The sequence below is a fragment of the Triplophysa dalaica genome, chromosome 7 (assembly GCF_015846415.1).
Source record: "Triplophysa dalaica isolate WHDGS20190420 chromosome 7, ASM1584641v1, whole genome shotgun sequence".
In the NCBI taxonomy this organism is placed as follows: domain Eukaryota; kingdom Metazoa; phylum Chordata; class Actinopteri; order Cypriniformes; family Nemacheilidae; genus Triplophysa; species Triplophysa dalaica.
Window position 1 is genome coordinate 19,037,591 of NC_079548.1, and position 8,222 is coordinate 19,045,812.

Consider the following 8,222-nt stretch of genomic DNA (forward strand, 5'->3'; position numbering starts at 1 on the left):
AAACAGTTGCCCAGAGGCATTGCAAACATGGCAAACCCGGTTGCACGACTTCCGTAAACAGACGTTGGTTGTGTGCTCCAATACTAAGCTTTCCGTCACCCGATTATTCAGAGTGATATCTGCTGATTCTGAAGATTAAATGAATATTTCTTAACTTTCTGAAGGTAATTAATCAATAAAACAACTGTTAATATTAAACATTAAACTGGCGATGTTTCTTAACATTTCTTTATATACATAGCACAAATTCATTGCATTTTCCTGTCCTCTTTTGGTTGACAGGATATATCGGCCCATGATCATTGGCTTGAAGTGTGAAAAATTGCTTTTATCAACCTAAACTGATTATTATATGTCTTCAGAACCACCATATTTGATCTTTCAGTTGCTTAGCTCTTACATACTTCACTTCAATATCACAAACACTGTAGAATTAGTTTAACTTCAGTATTCTCGAAAATCTATTTTATTGTTTTTTTCTCTTTGAACATCAATTCTGCTTCTTTTACAAGCGTCTCATGAATTATTAGTTTCTCTACTCGAGAACAACATATCCACAAAATTTGCTGCTCTAATCACATACTGAAAACTGTAACGCAGGTCGTAATGGAGAAGAATCTTATTACCAGCTATGCAGAGCATGACTGCTCATATAATCGTAGTCAATACGCTGTTTGCCATTTGTTTTGACAGTCTTTCATTAAGGGACCTTGCTCATGATCTTATCAAAGGCTCTTTTAATTTTTTAAGTTCTTGTATTAACTGCAAAATGTTCACAATGTACTAGTCAAAGTGCTGTCAAATGAATATGCGTATGTAATGTAAACGGAGTCATAATTAAGCAGGATTAAACGCCTTTGAGTCACACCTGATGTATTTTGTCTCTCTACTGTATCCTATTATATAACGTTTAAAATAATAACCAAGGTCTCGTTAGATCAAACGCAATTATTTGCCAGTTTCACAAGTAAGAGCTCAAAAAATCTAAACAAGATTTGAACATATTTGTTGGCTTAGTCTAAGCGGAGCACTTTAGCACGTCTGTGATAAAGTGTGATAAGAATGCTTACAGGATTAGATGGTCATAATAAACATTGCAAGTAATAATAAACTACATTGTTCATGTTTTCCATGCACAAATCCTTTATCTAAAATCCTTATTCCATTTAACACACACAAACATCCCAACTACATGCATTACACAGGGCGGAGTAGTGTTGCATGTTTCACTGTCTGATCTGATTTTGCTTTGGAGAGAGGAGGCGAGCGAACAAGTCTGATAGGATTAGAGCAGTGAGAGACAGATGCTCTAGGCCTGTGCTCCCATCGTTTAGTGGGCTCTGAGCCCCAGGGTAACACTGCCGGACCCTTGGGCGCAAGGGCTTGTGGGAGGATAGGCGGGAGAGTCATGTTGGGTTGGTACAGCCGTTCTCCACGTAGTTCCAGGCCTTTTCAGGCTAATGGATATTGGCCTAAATCGTCCCGGCATGCATTATTTGGCATTTTCTCCCCCTCACTCTATTTTTCATTCTCTGCCTTGCTGTGTTTTCTTCGGGCTATTATTAGAGCAGACAGGCTGGTGGGAAGAGGAATCCGACGTTTCTTGTCATCTTTTTACTTATTGATTCCCTTCAGCTTTCGGTGAGCATAGCTGTGCTCTTTGGCATGCGACGGGAGGCGCAATAAACACATGCATAAACACGTCAGATATTTCCAAGTTCTACGCCTATACAACACTCACATTTATGCTCAAGGATCTGCTAATGTGATGGTGGGAGTGGATACCTCATGTCTGATGGAGAGTGTTTTTTACACCCAGTCTTGTTAAATATAGAGATGCTGGTATAAATCTTTTATCTAGACTCGTCTGCATCGGTATCCAGGGAGAAAACCTTAAATACACAAACCTCCGAAATGTCCTCTTTCTTTTTTCTTTCTTTCTTTCTTTCTTTCTTTCTTTCTTCCTTCCTTTCTTTCCATCTTGCATACTCTCGCAAGCATTATAGCCCTGGCTCATAACACATAAATGAGCACATCTAGATACTGACAGCACGTCAGCAGCGTACTTACCTTTAATTACACTTAAATGCATTTGCATAGTTTTGTATTCAACACATGCTCCACTAACCCTTCACGTCCTTGATGGCATTCGAGTTCCTCGACAATGTTCCCGGCCTAAAAATAATCGCGCTTGAGAATCGTAGAAATCATACCGAGCGAAAAACTCTGAAACGTTACACACACACACACACAACCTCTTCGATTTATTAAAAGTACGGTCGTATTTCTTAAATGTCAGATTGCTTCCTACCCCCACCGGTATCAGATTTATCTTCAGTCCCAAACCACCTCATATTTCTCTACGCAGTCCCGTGTATTCACTCGCTCATCTTTTTCTTTCTCTTTTCGTTCCCGCTTTGCTCTCACCCCACAGTAATGGGAGACTTGCAATCAATAGCACATTAGTCTGGCCGGAAACTCTGCTAGAATTAAATATGAATGACTGAGATTGCGGCTCTACCTGCCACTGAGAGCGCAGGATGAGGCCTAGGAGGGGGAAGGGAGACAGTAAATATCCCACTTACAAACCATCAGGCTGGAGTTGGTTACATGGTGCTGTGTATCCGAAGCGTGAGGTTTGATCATATAAAATGCAAAACAAGGTGAGGACGTATGCCTAAATGTTCAAAGCGCATGCTTCCTCAAACAAACCATACATCCGAGGCCTTCCGCCTCTGTTTCGCCCCTGGCTGGCAGCCATTTAAGTGGATCGGTCACCACAAGGCCTCTTCAAATCGAACAGCGTGCGACTTTGATCGGTGCGCTGGAGTAACACGTTGTTTGATTTTCATGGGGGCTACATTTCATCTTAGCAGAGATGAGGCTGTTTTTGACAGATGGAGTGATATTGTTCCCTTCCCCATCCCGTGAGTGAACCCCTCCCTCGCCGGCTCCTTGACAGATGCAGAGGGAGGAACGGGGCCCGCTTCTCTTTCTTCTTATTGATTTGACTGCTTGAACTCTCGTGGATGGTGAGCAAGGCTGTGGGGGTTGGTGATTTCCTGCAGGTCAGGGGGTAAAAAATCTGAGTTATGCAAATCAGAGTAATTCTTAGCGCTTTACTGCTTTTTGTCTTACGGTCTAACAACTACACGTGTCCTGGAATGAAGGTTGAAAGAGGATAATTCTGCTGCCATGAGTGCAACGAAACTCTATAGTTTTACTGCCATATGCAAAATGGATTTCTTGTTTTTTGTGTGTGCGTAGTTTTTATGTATAGTTTTATTAGAGATTAGTTTGGTGGTTATAATAATTCAATTTGAAAGGTTAAAATAATATTTCTTAACTTTCGGAATGTTAATAATTAATTTAATGACTAATAATATTGAACGTCAAACTGGTGATGTCTCCTAAAGGCCTGTTTATACACGAGCCTGGCTCCGCTTCGCGGAGAAATGCATTTCAAAATATTGTTTGTAGATTTAATACATTTTTAAATCAAACTTTTTGTTCACTCTTTCATTTCTGTGCATAATGCAGACACACTTCTACATATTGTTGGTTAGGAACTGCTAAATGTACATTGCCATAAATTAACCCATTGGATGTCTTTATATCATATAAAATGAGAAGATATATGAACAGTTCAAAAGAGCAATGTTGATAAATATTGTTTTATTCTGAATACAAAATAAAACAGACACATAAATCATAAAAGATGTCTGCACAGGCGAACCTGTTCAGCCAAAATCTCTTCAAAGTCTTCATGTTGACTGCGGAGCGAACTGTTCGCTTGAGTCACAAAAAATGTTGTGCATGCCGCCACACGAAATGAGCTCACGCTCACCCAAAGCGAGCTTCGCGAACACCGCGATGACGTCATATTTGGCGTGCGCACCCAGGCGAACTATCGATTGCGTCGAGTATAACCATCCCTTAACATGTAATATACACTGTCCTTGTTTGATTGATAGGAAGTATCGGCCCTGATCATCTGCTGTATCCGATAGTGTGAAAAATGGCTTTTTTCGACTGATACAGATTGATGGCCGATATATCAATTGCATCGTGAACCACCTTCATTTTTAAGAGTATACTTACATTTATTAATTTAGTAGATGGTTTTGTCCAACAATAAGTATAGTACACAAATCTATGTTATCAAGTATACTGCTTAGAAAGTAAACAACTTTAAAAGGTAAATTGTTTTTGATTAAAACAGTAAGTAAACTTTATTAAAAAATTAAGCAATGAAAAGTTAAGGATTGTTAAAAATTAGTCAAACGTAGGTATTTATTTATTTTAGTTCATATACATATATTTAAAGGTCTATGGTTCTGCATAAAGATATTAAAACATATTTTTAAGCGTTAGGTTTCTATTACAAATATTCTATTGTCTACTTAGTTGTGTATGTGGAAAGTGAGATGAAGCTGTAAGCAAAACCAGAGATTATTGATTATTACAGCTGCTCAGGTCAGTTTTGTGAGACCACTTGAGCATCCCAGGACTGGCATTGTTTACTCCAAGGAATCTACATTTAAAATATAATTCACTACTGCCTTCTTATGGCTTAAGGAATAAAAAAAAAAATCCATCCATCAGTCTGACATTCAAGAAAAGAATCATCGTTCAGTAAACACAGGCAGGGGTCCGGAGAAATGCGAATCCCTTTTAATTTCTCCAAAGTACTGCAGGCAGTTTCTTACATCATGTTGTCATATAAGTAAATGCAGGAATGTGTGCCTGCGGTGCACATGCTATAAACATCATCAATCACGGCTTATCATTAATCTGCTCTTAAGGAGGACGTAACTGTAGATACAGTAAAATGGCGGTATAGATTTCGCTATCTCAGAGCAATTGGCCAGATTTTAACAGATTCAGGAGTCATTAGCCCTGCCTCCAGCTGCCCCTGGCCCATCAGCGACAGGACAAATTCCATTAAGTGACCAACAGCTGCCCCGTGACAGATGCGGACCAGTGCTGCTCCTCTACACCATTCCCTGGAGGCTCGGGAGGGGTGACCCTGGGGGGGAAGCTGGAGCAGATACGGCTCGGAGGATGCGACGTGTCAGAGCTTTCATAGAAACACAATCAAATGAGCATCTGCCCCTTCCACGCGCATGAGCCAGCATCACTGCTTACCAATGCAGACTTTCCAAAGCTTACAGCCTTCAGGTGCCAAAACCGTGATCTTACCGCCACGCCGTGACTCATTGTGGAATCATTCATTTTAAAAATAAATGCACTGATTATGTCAAACATTTATCACGATGTTCAGCGTTCTGCTCTTGGTACTTCTGCAAGCACTCTGTGGAGTTGTCATATTGAGCTGTGCTACATTTATAGTCATTGAATATGTTAATTTGAGAGTGAGATTTTCTTTTTAAGGCCTTGGAGAAAACCATATAATACAGATTTACAGCCGCCTTCCTATTGGATGACTTTATTGCTCAGGGGTTGCATTTTCATTCCATTAATTGAGTTCTCAGTTATATTTCATTTAAGTATCCGCTTTCTGTCAGATGTGATATCCTTGGATACAGTAAGAGCATGCAACGCTACAAAATTCGATTTTGAGAAAATTCGCATAAAATAGTGAAATATTTGTCTGGCAGGTGTTACTATATCATCAAATCTGAGCTGATTTGAGACGTTGAGATCTCTTTTGCAGCTCCGGAGAAGACACGTGTTGGAATACTCTTTTCGAAAGACTCCAATTTGCTCTCCATTTAATCTCATTGTTGCGTTCAAGAAATAATCAAGTTATTGCAGACAGCTGATTTGCAATTTTTCTTTCCTACGGGCCATAGCAAGCAAGTGGTTAATGATTCGAAAGGAGCTGGATGCAAGGGTGGGGCGGGATGGAGGAAAGGGGGCGTGCTCTGGGCACGGGGGCGCGTGGCAGAGAGAGCAGGTGGGTGACGGGCAGCTGAAGAGTGGGGAGAGGGGGAGGTGCACGTCCATTTTGGAGGACTCTTGGGGTTCGGAGAGACCCTGAAAAAAGGCAGACCCATCTGGAAGTGGGGTGGGGGCTGGGGTGTGGAAGAGATCTAGAGGGTGGCGTCTGACACTATCTCTTTTGTTCTCCGTTAATGCAGCAGGGAAGGGGGGGGGTGCTCTCCTGCCCGTGGGGGGAGGGGCAGTCAAACAATAGTGCTGGTCGAAGAATTGAAAGCCTTGGAGTGAAGCAGAAGGAAAAGAAGAAAAGGACGTGATGTAAGTGTCGTCTGCCTACAGCGACCGTAATGATACGGCGTTTAATGTACAACTATTTTTAAGCCTCAATCTGGATCTCACATGTTGCATATGATTACTGCCAACAGACAGCCATAGGGTGCAGAGATGCATGTGTTCAGTTTTATAAAACGCCAACGCGAGGATATATGTACCGGGTTTGTATGATAGTCGCAATGCGGTAATTCCCTTAATGTAATTGCTTGAATGATGGTCCATTACATCTCTGAGCCCGTCCACTCCCATCGGTACAGGCTGATCATCCTTCAAAATCACAACACACACCCTTATATAGACCCATAGAAGTCACAGAAGAAGACACCAAACCAGTGCCATCCGAAACCCCCAAAGCCTCACAACACCGTTTTTTAAGATCTATATTTATTACAAGTGAAACTGAGCATCAGGTTTTAGTACTGCACAGTGTCCTAAGCCAAAAACAGGATAGAGATTCATTTGTCTTCATTAGCATCACAGTGCAGACTGCTGTGAGGGGAATAAACCACACACACACAAAAAATCAACATACATTGCTGCAACAGCCTTCCTGTCCTGAAACATGCTCATAATGTCCTTGTTCTCCCCGAGTGCTTTACAAACCTGAAAACACACACACACATGCTATCACAGTCATTCCTTAGGTCAGTGCTGGCTTGTACCTGCACCAGCAGCTCTCCTTGGTGCTGAATTAATGGGGCATGGTGCTGAGGCGAGCTATAAGGGAGGAGGCAGCAAGCACTGTATGGTCATACCTCATGGCCGTGGGGGATGGGATGAGGTTACAGCAGGGAGAAGGAGAGACGATCGCTTTGCTGATAAATGTGTGTCCTTGGGTAAAAAAAAGGTCAATAAACGTCTCTTGGTAATTTGCTTTTGGGTGTATGTCTTAATTTCTGAAAAGGAAACCAATATTTTCGCTATTTGAATGATGAGATTATTGGCATAGGCTTGATTTAATTTTATGTTGTATGTTTGTGGTCCATTATGTTTATTCAACAAATAGTGTAGGGACTATGTATAAAATTGGAAGAATTTGGCATCTTAAATCTTTTGTTGTTATTAAGGATACTAGGCACATATCATATAAACTACTATTGCTGTATTGTTTATAAAAAGGATTCTGCTTCTGTGAAAAGAAATTCGACAGTCTGATATTTTACTTCTGGACAATACTGCATCTCTTCCAGACAATGAGGTGGAGGGTTGAGTCATTATTTCCCGGCCACCGCCTTTTCGTCTGTATGTGTTCAGCACTTGTGGAGTACAGCGCCCTCTGGTGGACACACCGCAGTGTTCCTATTGCACAAATATAAGGAGTTGCATATGTATATGGGTCGGTGTAATTACATGTACACATGCTTTAAACGAATGTAAGGGGATTAGCACAGGGAATCAGAGGAATTGTAAAGATAAGACCATGAAAAAATGTATATGATACGTAGATCAGATTTAGAGCATTCTAACAGCATTAAGATTAGATACAGCATCTTTAAACCTGATTTTGTTAGGGATTAGCCTGTATCTTGACTTTTCTATAAATATTACTATGTAAAGTCAAATGTTTGTGTATTCCTTCTGTATCATTACATTTTTGATGTAGCTGGTACACGTTGACAAAACTCTGAATAATTGAGGTAATCAGGTTTTTTATTTTTATTTTAAGTCAAACTATTACTTAAAACCCCTCTTAGCAGAAATAAAAGTATGGTAACCAAAAGTCAAAAACATTGTAAACCCTTAAATCTTTGAAAAAAAATGATCACTAACAAGTTTTATTTTTTGAAAAAACAACTAGAGTCCTAAAAATCGACTCCTCTAATCTAGTTTCATGCAGTTCCATGCAAAGCTACTTTAAGATAGCTGACTGGACATGATGATGACATGAAATAGCCTAATCAAGCTTAATCCCCGAATAATTCAAGTTAATTTAATATAATGAGTCAAAAGCTAGGTGACAATAACTAAAAATATCATCTTTTTTT